Source organism: Peromyscus eremicus, chromosome 3 (assembly GCF_949786415.1).
Source record: "Peromyscus eremicus chromosome 3, PerEre_H2_v1, whole genome shotgun sequence".
Lineage (NCBI taxonomy): Eukaryota > Metazoa > Chordata > Mammalia > Rodentia > Cricetidae > Peromyscus > Peromyscus eremicus.
Window position 1 is genome coordinate 17,760,583 of NC_081418.1, and position 18,440 is coordinate 17,779,022.

Consider the following 18,440-nt stretch of genomic DNA (forward strand, 5'->3'; position numbering starts at 1 on the left):
AACAAACATGTGTATCTTCCTTTTCTTTCCCAATGTGGTGCTTCATACAAGGCAGGTCAGGAGTGGACGTATTGAGAGTGTGCTTTAGCAGGAGGCTTGGCTGACATAGCTCGGAATGTGAAGAACAGAGGCTGACTGCTGGAAATGGTAGTGTCAGTTGCTTTTACAGGGCAGGTTGGGGAGCAGCAGAACCACAGACAGAACCAGGCATCTCTTGGCTACTCATCCTTTTGGTTTTTAAAGCATCTCACTCTATAGCCCAAAGTAGTCTTGAGCTTGTGATTCCCTCGTTTAGTCTCCCGAGCTTCAGAGCTGTGGGCACATGCCACCACCTTAGCTTGTTTGGTTCCTGTTAAATGTCAGGTGCCTTGCTGAGGCCGTTGGATGAAAGAGCTCAGGCAGGTCAGGGCTGCAGCTGCAGAATTGGAAGTCATTGGAATCTGCTTGTAGTTAGAGCCCTGAGACCAGATATGATTGGGTAAAAGGTGAAGAGAGATGAAGAAAACATTAAGCTGTTGGCTTTGTGGCATTCTGGGTCTAGGTTATGGAAAGGGGATAAAGAATCTGAAAAAGTAGCTGGCAGGGTGGGAGGGCAGCCTAGAGGGTAGCGTCACAGCAGTGTGCAAGAAGGGTTTGGAGGATGGCACTGGACGCTGAATGCAGTGGCAATGCATGGGCCCAGTGGCTGCCGTGTGGATGCCGTTGTGTACTGTGGTCACTCATTCCAGCTTGGTCTCTCCTGGACAGTGGGAGCCTCTTCAGACTTCAGAGAAGGAAACGCTAACACTTCTAGGAAGTAGATAGCTGCTTTAAAAAAATATTTCCAGGAATTAGCACGAAGAATCAACTAATCTTCACTCTTCAACAAGTTTAGGAAAAGTACAGGACGGACACACACACACGTCTTTTGGGAACTAGAGAAATTTTCTTACTTTTGAATATTCTAGAATATTCTCAACCTCCCTAATGCTGCGACCCCTTAATACAGTTCCTCATATTGTGGTGACCTCCAACCATAAAATTATTTTCATTGCTACTTCATAACTATAATTTTGCTACTGTTGTGAATTATAATGTAAACACTATTGTGAATCGTAATGTAAATATCTGTGTTTTCTGATGGTCTTAGGTGACCCTGTGAAAGAGTTTTTCGACTCCCCGGGGGATCTCAACCCACAGGTTGAGAACAGCTGATCTAGAAGGTGTATTTGATATATTAGGGAGTTAATAATGACAGGCATTTATGCGGTTGGAATATCTTTTTAAAATAATTTTCTAAGGACTGTTTTGCCCATTTTGTGGTTATTAACTTTAAGTCTGATATAGTTACATAATTACATACTTGTCCACTTTTAAATAGAGCCATCATTTGATGTTTCTGAACTTTGAAACATTTATTTTTTTAATCATATGTATTTTATTAGCAAAATAGTCACCTTTGTTTTTTTATTTTGTTAGTGGGGCTATAATTGATAGATGACTTTAAGTGATAAAGCAAGTTACTACAAGTTTGCAATTTCTATTAAACAGAAAATAATTCCTACTAACTAAAAAAGGTATTTTAGACAAAGAAGGGTCTTTTTACACTGGTTAGCTCTGTTGTTTGTATAGGTTTGTGCATATTGTGTATTTTCATATGCTTTTTAAAGTCAAGACTTCATGAGATGGTCCTCTATATTCAAATTATTTAAGGCTGCAATTTGGACTAGGCTTAATGTATTTTGATGAATGAAAAGTTATACGTAACGTTATGCTTAATTCCCTTTTGTGTTTCTTTTGGATTATTTTCACTGAGAAAAAAACTGATGATAAGTGATCTTTCGAAGTTGCTGTATGCTTTTAAATTATCAGATTGCAAATATCATTGTGGATTGCCTCTTGATAAATGCTTTTTAAAATTACTTAGTCAAAGCACAGGGACAAATAGACTAGTGGAAACACATGAACTGTGAACCAATAGCTGAGGAGTCCGTATGGAACGGGACCAGGCCCTCTGGATAAGTGAGACAGTTGATTAGCTTGAACTGTTTGGGAGGCTCCCAGGCAGTGGGACCAGGACCTGTCCTTTGTGCATGAGCTGGCTTTTTGGAACCTAGGGCCTATGCTGAGACATTTTGCTCAGCCTTGGCATAGGGAGGAGGGGACTGGACCTACCTCAACTGAATCTAACCCTGAGCTGAATCCCTAGGGGAGACCTTGCCTTGGAGGAGGTGGGAATTGGGGGGTGGATTGGTGGAGAAGTCTAGGGGGTGGGAGGAGGGAACACAGGGGAATCTGCGGTTGTTATGTAAAATTAAATTAATTATAAAATATATATATGTATATAAAGTAAGATAGTGAAAATTACAAAAAAAAAGAAAGCATACACACATGTGAAATATTCCTCAGTGTGCTGTCAGCAGAAATGAAATAATCTACTGGTAGAAAACTATTTGAAACCTGCTAAAAAATTGCCATTCTTAATTCAACAGTGTTCTTATATTTAAATAATTGTTTTTATGGTCATTTCAGACACCATAACACACTTTATCATTTGAAACTTTGAAATATATGTATCAGGGTGCATGCTTTGCCTGTTTTATAATGCTGGTATCTGTTCGATTGAGGCTACTTACCAGCAATTAGAAACACCTAGACTGGTACTCAGGCCCTCTCTGCCAGCTGTTCTTATGCAGTACACTCTTACATCATCTTTTTGTTTGCATGCCTGTGCAGCGCTGATGAACAAGGGCTCGATAGTGGGGAATGGTAGTGTTTCCCTACGAGCTGTTTGTGTTTTTAGTCAGGAAGCTAGTCAGGTGCTAGGAATATTTGTCAAATGTTCTATTTAAGAAAACATAATCTATGGAGCGTCATATTGTCTCTGGTGTTGTGTAGGAGTCATGGCTTCAAGCCCAAACATGTCCCATCCAGTTCCGTGCTTTGTCTGCGACTGCTCAGGTTTCTGGTGATTAGAAAGTGCATATGATATTGACATTACATACAGCCTGGAACATGCAGAAATCATTAGAGATCTGCAGCTGAGAGGAACTGTCTTTTAACCTTAGAGCTGTCTTTTGCACTTAGAGATGGAGTTCAGGATCTGCATAGATGCTTTAATGATGTTTTGACTAGGCATTGCCGCTGCAGCAGCATTTTTCCAGGCTCTGGTGTTTGCTTAAATCTGTGACTCTGCGTGTGTGTGTGTGTGTGTGTGTGTGTGTGTGTGTGTGTGTGTGTGTGTATTTTGCGTCTCCATAAGATACCAGAGCATCTGTTCTCTGCATGTTTGTTAGGATGTGAGTGGAGTGCTAAATCTAAGTGTGAAACAACAGGAATTCTGTAAGGACCTCCTAAGAATTCATGTGTGGTGTGTTTTAATAGTAAAGCATCTTTCTGAGTTTTTTGAGTAGATACTTAATAGTATTTTCTTATGAGTACAGTTGTATAATAAATAAAAGACTGTTAGTCTCTTTCTTACTTTTTACTGTAGCAACTTTGAAAAGATGATATTCTTCCATTGTATACTTAAAGTTGAGAAAGATTGCTTATATTTATGGCTGGATGTACACTACACTTGAAAATCACCTAAATTCACTGTTTATAATCAAGGCTAACATGTCACTGCTTTTGAGAAGTTAATTTCTTCATTTGAATTCTGATGAGGTAGGCTACTGGCAGTGGTTAATACTAGAGAGGGGAGGTCCTTGGGTTTCTCTGAACTGATTGAGGTGGCATGAGAGGCCAGATCTGTTGAATTTAAGCCATTAATCAAGATTAGATTAAGGAGCCTTCATGGTATTTAACACTTGTGTACTGTGACAGCCAGGTTCAGATCCAGGTCCCGTGGCAGGGTACTTACTGCTATTTATACTCATCCAAGTTAGGAGACATGAAAATCATTTCTGTAGATGTGGAAGTTTTTCCTTTAATAGTTATTTAAAATAATCCTTTTCTATACCAAACACTGTTTCTCAGAGACTGCATTTTTCTTTCCTCTCACTGTACCACCTTCCCTGAGGTGAGCGTGGAAAATAACTGTAGAACATGGAGAGATACTAGAAATTGCACTTCTGTTTCCTATCCTTAAAGACAGTTCAAGAAGAGGTATTTTACTGGGTTAGTATTTTCTGAATTGATTCATTCATGATTAACTTCACTTTTCCATCTGTGAACATAGAACTGGAATTACAATGTCCAGCCACACACAGTCTACCTGGCCTGAAGTAAATGAGCCCTTCAGTCAGAACTGGAGCTGAGCTTCCTTGTTAGACATTTAGTAACTGATGACTTACTTAAGCAAATGATGAGGTAGGAGGTCTGGTACTCTCTCTCTTTTATGGAAGGTGAAACAGATCCCAAGTGGTTTCTTGTGTAAGGAGAAGTGACTGGCCAGATACGGAACTAGTTCCGTGTGGAACCAGGGCCTCCAGTTTCTTAGGTGAGTCTTCCCCATCATGCTTTAGAGGGCTGAAGATTTGATTTCTAGGTGGAAGTTTTATAGGCTATTAATGCAGACAGTAATTTTGTCTGGCCGCTTGTTTTCTTTGCCTGCCTGTTTTATGATTGTATGTGATTATGTTGTTATCTACCTATTTTTTCTGTTTTGACTCTTTGGTCATGGTTGTACATGCCTGTGTAATATAATAAGGTTTTCTGTGAAATCTGGAAATGCTTTTTAAAAACATTTATTCCTTGACAATTTCATACATACATACATTGTATCTTAGTCATATAGATACCTAATTCCCCATCTCACTTTCCCCAGACCCCCAATATAAGCCTCCCTTTCCTAGTCTTTCCTAACTACAGTCTTCTTTGTGATAATTTGAGGAATTTGATTAGTGCTGACTGTAAATAAAGGATTTCCTTCCCAGCAGCAAGTAGACAATAGCCCCTGTCTCAGTTACTTTCCTATCGCTGTGAAGAGACACCATGACGAGAGAAGGCAGCTTATGAAAGAAAGTATTTAATGGGGCTTGTTTACTGTTTCAGAGGGTAAGTGCATGACCATCATGCTGGGGAGCGTGGCAGCAAGCAGGCAGACATGGCATGGAACAGTAGCTGAGAATTTACATCTCATCCATAAGTTGGAGGCAGAGAAAGAGCTAACTAGGTTGGGGTTTTGAAACTTCAGACATCCTTCACCCATGACACATATCCAACAAGGCCATACCTCTTAGTCCTTCCAACTGCAGATCAAGCCTTAAAATATCCATTATCATGAAGACTAGTACAGCCCCTCAGCTAAGGGTGGAAGTCTGTGAGTCCCTCCCTTCTCCTGTCCATGTGGAATTGTTGACTGGTTTGATCTTGTGCAGGCCTTGTATACCGCTAGCTGCCACGAGTTTGGTAGAGAAAGAGCCAGGTCATGTTGAGAAGATAGCGTTTCATGCAGAGATCTTACATTCTTTCTAGCCTCTCTCCTGTGATATTCCTTTAAGCCTTGCGGGAATTGATACAGATGTCCCATTTAGGTCTGAGCACTCAGAGTCACTTACTAGCTTTTTGACCAGTTATGAGTCTCTCCATTGATTGCTGCCACTACAAAACTGAAATTCCTTTGACCAAGGTTGAAAGCAGTACCTATAAACATTAATATTTAGAAGGCAGATAACATACCCAGTTAACAAAACAACAGTACAAGGTTTCTGTCCCTCCTCTGCCCAGGTCCTATGACCTACCTAGCTGTGGGCTTTTGGGTAGGTTTACAGTATCAGGCATGAATTTCTGTATCAGGAACAGGCTCACATCTAATTGGAAAGCAGTTGGTTACTCCGATAACTGTCCTGTCACTATTAGGTCTATAGGCACATCTTGCCTGGCAGGTCATTATAGCGGCATGAAGATTTAACCACAGAATAAATTCATGACTTTTCTCCCCCAGTGACCTGCATAGCACCTTTCAACACTGTGAAATCTAGTCAGCAGAGAGGATGTTTCCATATCAGCCCCAGTTTAATTTTAGAGGTGCTTTTCATAAACTAATTAGAATATACAGGTTACAAGTGATTTTTTTTTTATTTTTTTAATCTACGGACTGATTTGTGTTTTGAAGACAAGGTCTCACTATGTAGCCTATGCTGGACTTGAACTTGTAACACACCTGCCTCTGCCTCTCTCTCTTCACTTAGGTTATAGGTGTGTGTCACCATGCTTGGCTTGCAAAGGTTTTTAAGTACATGTCTAAAAAGCTTTTTTTTTTTTTTTTTTTTTTGAGAGTAGATGCTAATTGCTTGCATGGTATAGTGGAAATGGCTCAATTTTATTGCAAAATGAGTCTTATTCCCAGCATATTACGAGCACAGAGATTTAATATGTCAGAGTTTATATATATTGGAAACACCATTTAAAACTTTTTTTTTAAATAAAATGGTCTCTGTAGTTTGTACTTTTAGAATATAAACTTAGATGAGAATTATCTTAATGTCTGGTGTTAAATTTATTAGTCTTATTTGCTTGTAGACATTGATGTATTGGATTATAATAAAATTTGAGTTCTTTTGGTAGACATTTAGACAAGGTCATTGATTTAGTTAGATCTGTGATTCATTTATACTTGAATCAGTGACAGACAGGTTTGCTATAATTTCACTTGTTTTTGAAAAATATTACATATATTATATCTGGCTTGATGCATTTATTAAACAACAGTAAGCTCCTAAGACATAGCATAGGAGAGGAAGACTAACACATAGCATAGGAGAGGAGCCCTGAGACATAGCATAGGAGAGGAGCCCTGAGACATAGTATAGGAGAGGAGCCCTGAGACATAGTATAGGAGAGGAGCCCTGAGACATAGCATAGGAGAGGAGCTGTAACTATAGTATAGGAGAGGAGCCCTGAGACATAGTATAGGAGAGGAGCCCTGAGACATAGTATAGGAGAGGAGCCCTGAGACATAGCATAGGAGAGGAGCCCTGAGACATAGCATAGGAGAGGAGCCCTGAGACACAGCATAGGAGAGGAGCCCTGAGACATAGTATAGGAGAGGAGCCCTGAGACATAGTATAGGAGAGGAGCCCTGAGACATAGTATAGGAGAGGAGCCCTGAGACATAGCATAGGAGAGGAGCCCTAACTATAGTATAGGAGAGGAGCCCTGAGACATAGCATAGGAGAGGAGCCCTGAGACATAGCATAGGAGAGGAGCCCTAACTATAGTATAGGAGAGGAGCCCTGAGACATAGTATAGGAGAGGAGCCCTGAGACAGCATTGGAGAGGAGCCCTGAGACATAGCATAGGAGAGGAGCCCTAAGACAGCATAGGAAAGGAGCCCTGAGACATAATATAGGAGAGGAGCCCTGAGACATAGTATAGGAGAGGAGCCCTGAGACATAGTATAGGAGAGGAGCCCTGAGACATAGCATAGGAGAGGAGCCCTGAGACACAGCATAGGAGAGGAGCCCTGAGACACAGCATAGGAGAGGAGCCCTGAGACATAGCATAGGAGAGGAGCCCTGAGACATAGTATAGGAGAGGAGCCCTGAGACATAGTATAGGAGGGGAACCCTGAGACATAGTATAGGAGAGGAGCCCTAAGACATAGTATAGGAGAGGAGCCCTAACTATAGTATAGGAGAGGAGCCCTGAGACATAGCATAGGAGAGGAGGCCTAAGACATAGTATAGGAGAGGAGCTCTAACTATAGTATAGGAGAGGAGCCCTGAGACATAGCATAGGAGAGGAGCCCTGAGACATAGTATAGGAGAGGAGCCCTGAGACATAGTATAGGAGCCCTGAGACATAGCATAGGAGAGGAGCCCTGAGACACAGCATAGGAGAGGAGCCCTGAGACATAGCATAGGAGAGGAGCCCTGAGACATAGTATAGGAGAGGAGCCCTGAGACATAGTATAGGAGGGGAACCCTGAGACATAGTATAGGAGAGGAGCCCTGAGACATAGTATGGGGGGGGGGAACCTGAGACATAGTATAGGAGAGGAGCCCTGAGACATAGTATAGGAGAGGAGCCCTGAGACATAATATAGGGGGGTAACCCTGAGACATAATATAGGGGGGTAACCCTGAGACATAGTATAGGAGAGGAGCCCTGAGACATAGTATAGGAGAGGAGCCCTGAGACATAGCATAGGAGAGGAGTCCTGAGACATAGCATAGGAGAGGAGCCCTGAGACATAGTATAGGAGAGGAGCCCTGAGACATAGTATAGGAGAGGAGCCCTGAGACATAGTATAGGAGAGGAGCCCTGAGACATAGCATAGGAGAGGAGCCCTGAGACATAGTATAGGAGAGGAGCTGTAACTATAGTATAGGAGAGGAGCCCTGAGACAGCATTGGAGAGGAGTCCCGAAACATAGCATAGGATAGCACATTGTTTAGAGCAGAGGTAGTAGATTTAAGTTTTAAGTTTGTGGTTTGATAAACTATGATGTGATGTAGAAATTCATTGGTGGACTCTAGCAGCTATATGTATAGTTCTATTTTTTATTTATTTATTTATTTGTTTATTTTTTTTTTTTTTATTTTGTGATACAATTCAGTTCTACATATCAGCCACAGATTCCCTTGTTCTCCCCCCTCCCGCCCCCCTCACCTTTCCCCCAGCCTGCCCCCCATTCCCATCTCCTCCAGGGCAAAGCCTTCCCCACAGACTGAGATCAACCTGGTAGACTCAGTCCAGGTAGGTCCAGTCCCCTCCTCCCAGACCGAGCCAAGGGACCCTGCATAGGCCCCAGGTTTCAAACAGCCGACTCATGCAATGAGCACAGGACCCGGTGCCACTGCCTGGATGCCTCCCAAACAGATCAGGCCAATCAACTGTCTCACCCACTCAGAGGGCCTGATCCAGTTGGTGACCCCTCAGCCATTGGTTCATATTTCGTGTGTTTCCGTTCGTTTGGCTATTTGTCCCTGTGCTTTATCCAACCTTGGTGGTCTCAACAATTCTTGCTCATATAAACCCTTCTCATTCTCACTAATTGGACTCCCAGAGATCCACCCGGGGCCTAGCCATGGATCTCTGCATCCAGATCCCTCAGTAGTTGGATGAGGTTTCTAGCACGACAATTAGGGTATTTGGCCATCCCATCACCAGAGTAGGTCAGTTCGGACTGTCTCTCGACCATTGCTAGCAGTCTGTTGTGGGGGTATCTTTGTGGATTTCTGTGGGCCTCTCTAGCACTTTGCTTCTTCCTATTCTCATGTGGTCTTCATTTACCATGGTCTCCTATTCCTTGTTCTCCCTCTCTGTTGTTGATCCAGCTGGGATCTCCTGCTCCCCCAAGCTCTCTTTCCCTCGACCCTCGCCCTTCACTACCCCCACTCATGTCCAGGCTGTTCATGTAGATCTCATTCCATTTCTCTGTCATTGGGTGATCCCCGTGTCTTTCTTGGGGTCCTGTTTTCCAGGTAGCCTCCCTGGTGATGTGAGTAGCAGTCCAGTCATCCTTGTTCCACATCTAGTATCCTGCTATGAGTGAGTACATACCATGTTTGTCTTTCTGAGTCTGGGATACCTCCCTCGGGATGATTTTTTCTAGATCCATCCATTTGTCTGCAAACCTCATTATGTCATTGTTTTTCTCTGCTGAGTAGTATTCCATTGTGTATATGTACCACATTTTGTTTATCCATTCTTCAGTTGAAGGGCATCTAGGTTGTTTCCATGTTCTGGCTATTACAAACAATGCTGATATGAACATAGCTGAACAAGTGCTCCTGTGGTGTGGTTGAGCATTCCTTGGGTATATGCCCAAGAGTGGTATAGCTGGATCTTGGGGGAGATGGATTCCCAATTTTCTAAGAAAGCGCCATATTGATTTCCAAAGTGGTTGTACAAGCTTGCATTCCCACCAGCAGTGGAGGAGAGTTCCCCTAGCTCCACATCCTCTCCAGCATAAGGTGTCTTCAGTGTTTTTGATCTTAGCCATTCTGACAGGCGTAAGGTGGTATCTCAGAGTTGTTTTGATTTGCATTTCCCTGATGATTAGGGATGTTGAGCAATTCCTTAAATGTCTTTCAGCCATTTGAGTTTCCTCTGTTGAGAATTCTCTGTTTAGTTCTATAGCCCATTTCTTAATTGGACTGTTGGGCATTTTGATGTCTAATTTCTTGAGTTCCTTATATATTCTGGATATCAGTCCTCTGTTAGATGTGGGGTTGGTGAAGATCTTTTCCCATTTTGTAGGCTGTCGCTTTGCTTTGTTGACCGTATCCTTTGCTCTACAAAAGCTTCTCAGTTTCAAGAGGTCCCATTGATTGATTGTTTCTCTCAGTGTCTGTGCTACTGGTGTTCTATTTAGGAAGTGGTCTCCTATGCCAATGCGTTCAAGACTACTTCCTACCTTCTCTTCTAGCAGGTTCAGAGTAGCTGGATTTATGTTGAGGTCCTTGATCCACTTGGACTTAAGTTTTGTGCACCGTGATAGATATGGATCTGTTTGCAGCCTTCTACATGTTGATATCCAGTTTTGCCAGCACCATTTGTTGAAGATGCTTTCTTTTTTCCATTGTGCACTTTTGGCTTCTTTGTCAAAAATTATTTGTTCATAGGTGTGCGGATTAATGTCAGGGTCTTCAATTCAATTCCATTGGTCCACATGTCGGTTTTTATGCCAGTACCAAGCTGTTTTTATTACTGTAGCTCTATAGTACAGCTTGAAGTCAGGGATCGTGATGCCTCCAGAGGTTGTGTTATTGTACAGGATTCTTTTGGCTATCCTGGGTTTTTTGTTTTTCCATATGAAGTTGAGTATTATTCTTTCCAGGTCTGTGAAGAATTGTGTTGGTATTTTGATGGGGATTGCATTGAATCTGTAGATTGCTTTTGGTAAGATTGCCATTTTTACTATGTTAGTCCTGCCTATCCATGAGCATGGGAGATCTTTCCATTTTCTGACATCTTCTTCAATTTCTTTTTTCAGGGACTTAAAGTTCTTGTCATATAGGTCCTTCACTTGCTTGGTTAATGTTACCCCAAGGTATTTTATGTCATTTGTGGCTATAGTAAAGGGTGATGTATCTCTGATTTCCTTCTCCGCTTCTTTGTCCATTGTATATAGGAGGGCTACTGATTTTTTTGAGTTGATCTTGTATCCTGCTATGTTGCTGAAAGTGTTTATAAGCTGTATCAGTTCCTTGGTGGAATCTTTGGGGTTGCTCAAGTATACTATCATGTCATCTGCAAATAGGGAAAGCTTGACTTCTTCCTTTCCAATTTGTATCCCCTTAATCTCCTTCTGTTGTCTTATTGCTCTGGCTAGAACTTCAAGTACTATATTGAATAAGTATGGGGAGAGCGGACAGCCTTGCCTCATTCCTGATTTTAGTGGAATTGCTTTGAGTTTCTCTCCATTTAATTTGATGTTGGCTGTTGGCTTGCTGTAAATTGCCTTTATTATGTTTAGGTATGTTCCCTGTATTCCTGATCGCTCCAAGACCTTTATCATGAAGGGGTGTTGGATCTTGTCAAATGCCTTTTCAGCATCTAGTGAGATGATCATGTGGTTTTTTTCTTTGAGTTTGTTTATATGGTGTATCACATTGACAGACTTTCGTATGTTGAACCATCCTTGCATCCCTGGAATGAATCCTACTTGATCATGGTGGATAATTGTTTTGATGTGTTCTTGGAGTCTGTTTGCCAGTATTTTATTGAGTATTTTTGCATCAATGTTCATGAGGGAGATTGGTCTGTAGTTCTCTTTCTTTGTTGTATCCTTGTTTGGTTTAGTAATCAGGGTAATTGTAGCCTCATAGAAGGAGTTTGGTAATGTTCCTTCTGTTTCTATTGTGTGGAACAATTTAGAGAGTATTGGTATTAACTCTTCTTTGAAGATCTGGTAGAATTCTACACTGAAACCATCTGGTCCTGGGCTTTTTTTGGTTGGGAGACTTTTAATGACTGTTTCTATTTCGTTAGGGATTATTGGACTATTTAAATAGTTTATCTGGTCTTGATTTAATTTAGGTATGTGGTACCTATCCAGAAAATTATCCATTTCTTTTCGGTTTTCCAGTTTTGTGGAATAGAGGTTTTTGAAGTATGACCTGATGATTCTCTGGATTTCCTCAATGTCTGTTGTTATGTCCCCCTTTTCATTTCTGATTTTGTTGATTTGGATGCTCTCTCTCTGTCTTTTGGTTAGTTTGGATAAGGGCTTGTCTATCTTGTTGATTTTCTCAAAGAACCAACTCTTTGTTTCATTAATTTTTTTGTATTGTTCTCTTTGTTTCTATTTTATTGATTTCAGCTCTCACTTTGATAATTTCCTGGCATCTATTTTTCCTGGGAGACTTTGCTTCTTCCTGTTCTAGAACTTTCAGGTGTGCTGTTAAGTCACTAGTGAGATTTCTCCAGCTTATTTATGTGGGCATTTAGTGCTGTGAATTTCCCTCTTAGCACTGCTTTCATAGTGTCCCATAGGTTTGGATATGTGGTGTCTTCATTTTCGTTGATCTCTAAGAAGTCTTTAATTTCTTTCTTTATTTCTTCCTTAACCCATTGGTGATTCAGTTGGGTATTATTCAGTTTTCATGAGACTGTAGTTTTTCTGTAGTTTTTGTTGTTGTTGAAATCCAACTTTAGACCATGGTGGTCTGATAGAACACAGGAGGTTATTCCAATTGTTTTGTGGCCAAGTATATGGTCGATTTTAGAGAAGGTTCCATGGGGTGCTGAGAAGAAGGTATATTCTTTTTTGTTAGGATAGAATGTTCTGTAGATATCGATTAAGTCCATTTGGGTCATGACATCAATTAAGTTCTTTATTTGTCTGTTAAGTTTCAATTTAGGAGATCTGTCCAGTGGTGAAAGTGGGGTGTTGAGGTCTCCCACTATTAATGTGTGGGGTTTTATATGTGATTTAAGCTTTAGTAATGTTTCTTTTACATATGTGGGTGCCCTTGTGTTTGGGGCATAAATGTTCAGGATTGAGACTTCATCTTGGTGGATCTTTCCTGTGATGAGTATGTAATGCCCTTCTTGATCTCTTTTGATTGATTTTAGTTTGAAGTCTATTTTGCTGGTTATCAGGATGGCTACACCCGCTTGTTTCTTAAGACCGTTTGATTGGCAAGTCTTTCCCAGCCTTTTATTTTTAGGTAGTGTCTATCTTTGAATTTGAGATGTGTTTCTTGTATGCAGCAGAAAGATGGGTCCTGCTTTCGTATCCATTCTGTAAGTCTATGTCTTTTTATAGGTGAATTAAGTCCATTGATATTGAGGGGTATTAATGACCAGTGATTGTTCATTCCTGTTATTTTTTGGTGGTGATGTGTGTGTACTTCTCTTCGTTGGGGTTTACTGCTGTGGCTTTATCTATTGCCTGTGTTTTCGAGGGTGTTTCTGACTTCCTTAGGTTGGAATTTTCCTTCTAGTGCTTTCTGTAGGGCTGGGTTTGTGGATAAATATTGTTTAAATCTGGCTTTGTCATGGAATGTCTTGTTCACTCCATCTATGATGATTGAAAGTTTTGCTGGGTATATTAGTCTAGGCTGACATCCATGGTCTCTTAGTGTCTGCATTACATCTGTCCAGGTCCTTCTGGCTTTCAAAGTCTCCATTGAGAAATCGGGTGTTATTCTGATAGGTTTGCCTTTATATGTCACTTGGCCTTTTTCCTTTGCTGCTCTTAATATTCTTTCTTTATTCTGTACGTTTAATTGTTTACTTATTATATGGCGAGGGGACTTTTGGGGGTGTCTAGTCTGTTTGGTGTTCTATAGGCTTCTTGTATCTTCATAGGCATTTCCTTCTTTAAGTTGGGAAAGTTTTCTTCTATGATCTTGTTGAATATATTTTCTGTGCCCTTGAGTTGGTATTCTTCTCCTTCTTCTACCCCTATTATTCGTAGGTTTGGTCTTTTCATGGTGTCCCAAATTTCTTGGACATTTTTGTTCATGACTTTGTTGGCTTTAGTGTTTTCTTTGACTGATGAATCTATTTCTTCTACTGTATCTTCAACACTAGAGATCCTCTCTTCCATCTCCTGCATTCTGTTGATTATACTTGCATCTGAAGTTCCCAATCGTTTTCTCAGATTTTCTATTTCCAGCATTCCCTCTGTTTGTGTCTTCTTCATTTTTTCTATTTCCCTTTTCAGGTCTTGGACTGTTTCCTTCATTTGTTTCATTGATTTTTCTTGATTTTCTTTCAGTACTTTATTGTTCTCTTCCAGGACTTTATTGATTTCTTCTAATTTGTTTGCCCTTTCCTCTAGTTTTTTACAGCATTCTTCACATTTTTTTGTCTTTTCCTCTACCCGAGCCTCTAGCTTCTTCATGATGTCATTCATAAGGCTGTTTTCTTCTTCTTCTTCCAATTTCTGATGTTCAGGTCTAGGTGTTGGAGGAGGGCTAGGGCCTGGTGATGCTGTATTGCTATTCATTTTGTTGTATATGTTTCTGCCTTGACGTCTGCCCATCTCCTTGTGGTTTGTTCTTGGCCTTATCCGCACACTTGGTTCAGACAGAGCTGACAGATTCAGGAAGTCTCTCTCTCTTGTCCAGATGGGAGCTCTCTTGTCCAAATTGGAAGTCCGGGGCAGGATGGGAGCTCTTGTCCAGAAGGGAAGTCCGGGGCAGGATGGGAGCGCTCTCTCTCTCTCTCTCTCTCTCTCTCTCTCTCTCTCTCTCCCTCCCTCTCTCTCTCTCTCTCTCCCTCCCTCCCTCCCTCCCTCCCTCCCTCCCTCCCTCCTCCAGAATGGAAGTCAGGGGCAAGATGGGAGCTGGGGGCTGGCCTCTAAGTCTCAGGAAGAGGCTTGGGGCTCGGGCGGATGGGCGTGGGGGCAGGGCGTGGAGACTGCAGGGTCTGCCAGGGGTCTTGGGGAAGGGGATCCTTCCCGGTGGGGCTAGAAGGGAGCCTGCCTGGTGGCCAGAACCTGGGGCCAAGTTGGGCAGGTCTTCCCCGGAGTGGCTGGTGCCCAGGGATGGTGTCCGGGGCAAGCTGGGGGACTCACCTGTGTTCCAGAAGGGAAGTCCGGGGCAAGATGGGAGCTGGGGGCCGGCCTCTGTTTATTATTTTTTAGAGAAAAAAATACACCTAATGCTATCATCCTCTCATCTTCTAGGGAGAATGTTGGGATATACTTTGATGAAATACATTTGCATAATATAAATGTAAATTAAGCAATGTAGATTCTGAAAATTTTTAAAATTGATCTCTGTGGAGTTCTTGTATTGGGTGAATGATTGCCAAGGTATAGCCTGGAACTCTTTGAGTTTTGTTTTACTTGGCCATACACTTTTCATCTTTCCTGATCTTGTTCTTTCTTATGTGTATGTGGTAGGAGATGAGTCGGGCATAATGATGTGCTAAAATAAATTGAGAAAAACAATTAGCTAGCAATTATAAAATAAGCATGTGAAATTATTCTTCATAACTACGTGGTATTCTTCTATGTGTATGAATGTAGTTTTTTCTGCAGATTCCTGTGTTTGGGGATTTAGGTAGACTTCAATAGCTTTTAGTTAAACATTTCGTTATGGTACATCATCGGGATAAATTTCTAGAGGGGCGATTGCTCCGTTGAAGTGGAAGTACATTTGCTCTTCTGTTAGGTGGTTCCTGTTTGCTCCATGAGATTATACCGTTTTAGGTTCCTTCCAGCAGTGGAGTGGAGTTATGTTTGGCTGTGGCTTTCTTTGTCTAGTTTGTCTAGTTAAAATAAGATGAGCTGCAGGGCAGTGTGGTGCACGCCTTTTATCCCAGCACTCGGAAGGCAGACGTCAGCAGATTTCTGAGCTAAAGGCCAGCCTGGTCTACAGAGTGAGTTCCAGGACAGCCAGTGATACATACTGAGACCCTGTCTCAAAAAACAAACAGGTGAGCATTCTTTCCCAGGTTTCAGGTTATATTTTGCGTTTCTGTTTGTGATAATCTTTCATTTTTGATCTGTCCCCACCAAACTTCGTTGTTACTATTCTTGTTTTTGAGAGGGAGGTCTTTTTGTACTGTCTGGGATGGCCTCGAACTCATAGGTTCATCCCCCTGCCTCAACCTTCCAAATAGCTAGTACTGCAGACATACTTTGTTTGTCACATCCAGCTTTTCACACTCTTTAGAGTTATGTCTAGATGTAGGATATTAATTCTTTATGATATATGTGAATTTTTTTGAGTGTATCTTTGCATTTTGTCTTTGTTTATAGTCATACAAATTCTGTTTTTTTAATGTAAAAATTTGTCAGGTTTTAGTTTTGTTCCCTCTGCGTTTTGAGGTGTACAAAGGAGAGTTTTGTTTGTAGTAACACTAGAGAGGAAATTTTTTCCTAATGCTCTATAGTGGTATTTTTTGTTGTTGTTGTTGTTTAGATCTCTTATTTAGAGTATATTCTTGTGTATCGGTAGGAAGCGGGTCTCATTTAGTCTTTTCTGTTGGCTGTCTAGTTGTGCGACACCATTTCTGAAAATGACTGCCTAATGATGTGAGGTGCCACCTCCATCATACACTAGGTTTTTCTGAGAGACTGGGGCTTTAACAGTTGGTATCATAATAAGGTAATGAATTAGCTTTGTATGGTATGTTAATAAACACTGAAATATTTTAATCAAGAATAAGCTTGACTCTCTGTTAGCTCAAGTCTTTTACATTTTTCAGGGTGTCTCATGATTTTCCTCATGGAGTCTTTGAACATGTATTGCAGAGATTATTCCTAAAGCTTTTTGTCTCTTTTATTGTAAATGATATGCCCCATGCAGTGTAAATCTAAATGATTGTTATTCATGTGAATCTTATTTTTTACATATTAATTTTATAACCTATGGCTTTGCTGGGTTATTACAGAGTGAGTTTTGTTGACTGTAGGAGCTTGTAGTTACCGTGTCAGTTAGTAGATTGAAGAAGGTTTTTAGTCTTTGTAGCTCTAGTCCTTTGGTCTAATTGTATTGGCCACTGTCTCCCAAAACTGTGAAACAGTACTGGAGGTAGAAGTAGCCTTAACTGTTTCTTGACCATAGCAGTTGTGCTTTAAGGAATTATGAGATCATTCTTAATTTATTCATAAGTTTTTAATTAGGAATGGCTGTTGAATGAATGATGGTCAGCTTTTCTGTCTTGGTATCTGTGAGGTAGTCATTTTTTCCTTCTTAGATCTATTAATAGAGCAAATATTAATTGGTCTTGTAATATTAAACCAGTCAAACATTTCTGTCATAAGTCTTACATTGGCAGTATGATTCCAGAGGTTAAGTCTTCTACTTTGTGGTTCAGTTTGAGAAATTTGACGTTCTTCCACAAAAGTATTCTGAGACATCCAGGTTAGTGTTCGGTAAATGTTCGGAGATTGGTGGGGGTGAAGTCATTCTGAGACTAACAGGCCTTTTGAGAGTGAGGACCATGGATGTATGAGCATCCCAAGCAGCAGCCTGGCAAGGGCCTTGGGCATGTTAGCATCCTAACCAGCCCCATGAAGCCTGTGGGCCTGTGAGCATCCTGAGCATCAACCTTGTGAGGGTCATGGCCATGCAGGCTTCCTGAGCAGCCCCATGAAGGCCGTGGGCATGTGAGTATCCTGAGCAGCTCTGCTCTGCTAGCACTTCCTCCTGCAGGACTACTCACTCCAGTCCCTGAGCCCTTCTGTGCTCATCAGAAGAGTCCTTTCTGGTGGGTTGATAACAGACTTCAAGGATGTAGAAAATCTAACAATGGAGCAAATGCTGCCTTATGTCAGATGAGAAGCTTGCAAGGTAAAACAGGAAAAAGAAGGCAGGCAGAAGGCTTGTTTTCATAGATGCAGAAAGATGGGAGCAGGGCCCTCGTGTGCATCCCTTAGAGCTTTGCAGTGTTCCATAATCTCTGTGTGTAATAACTTGCTTTAAAATGTTTTACTTTACTGGTACATCTGTAGAATTCAGAGATTGTCAAAATGTTTACTCATTTACACAGATGAAATCATTGGATGGTAAATCTAGCTTTCATTATGCCGTTTGTGACTCTGCTCCAAGAATAAATATAGAGCCATGTCTAAATGTTTAGACATGTATTTGAAAAAGTATATATATTTGGTTGTTTACCACTCTAGTTAGTGTGAACCTGGGAAAGTGAGGCCTAAAATGAGGTGGACTAAAGTCTCATGCAATAGCCAGCTTTATCCAGAGAGTTGATACTCTGAGGGTGAAGAAAATCACATGAGTAAGGTGTTCAATCACAAGGACAAGCCACACGTGGAAAAGCCATGTTTTTCCAGAGAGGCATATGAATAACAACTGCTGAAGTAACTCACTCCTATACCGGGAAGGGCACGAGAGCACATTCCAAGAGCAACCCATGTTGTGGAAGAACAGAGGTTACAAGACTTGTTCATTTGGAATTTTCTCACAAGGTCTCAGAAATCTCACATGACTCCATTCTTGGGCTGTGTTCTGACGTTGAGGAAGTTAAATGTATGTTTTGAGAACACTTATCAGTTCAATAATTTCTTGGATTGGTTCAGGGACTACAATTGAATCGTACTGTGTGGACTGTTATTACTAACGAGTAATAAATAGCTATGTTGAAAT

The 18,440-nt window shown here is 41.2% G+C and overlaps 1 protein-coding gene across 2 annotated transcripts in view; it reads left to right on the forward strand.

Annotated features, from left to right (window-relative positions):
- Vps50 (VPS50 subunit of EARP/GARPII complex) overlaps window positions 1-18,440 on the forward strand; it is a 114,989-nt gene that overhangs the window by 36,654 nt on the left and 59,895 nt on the right. The gene's annotated exons all lie outside the window — the stretch shown is intronic.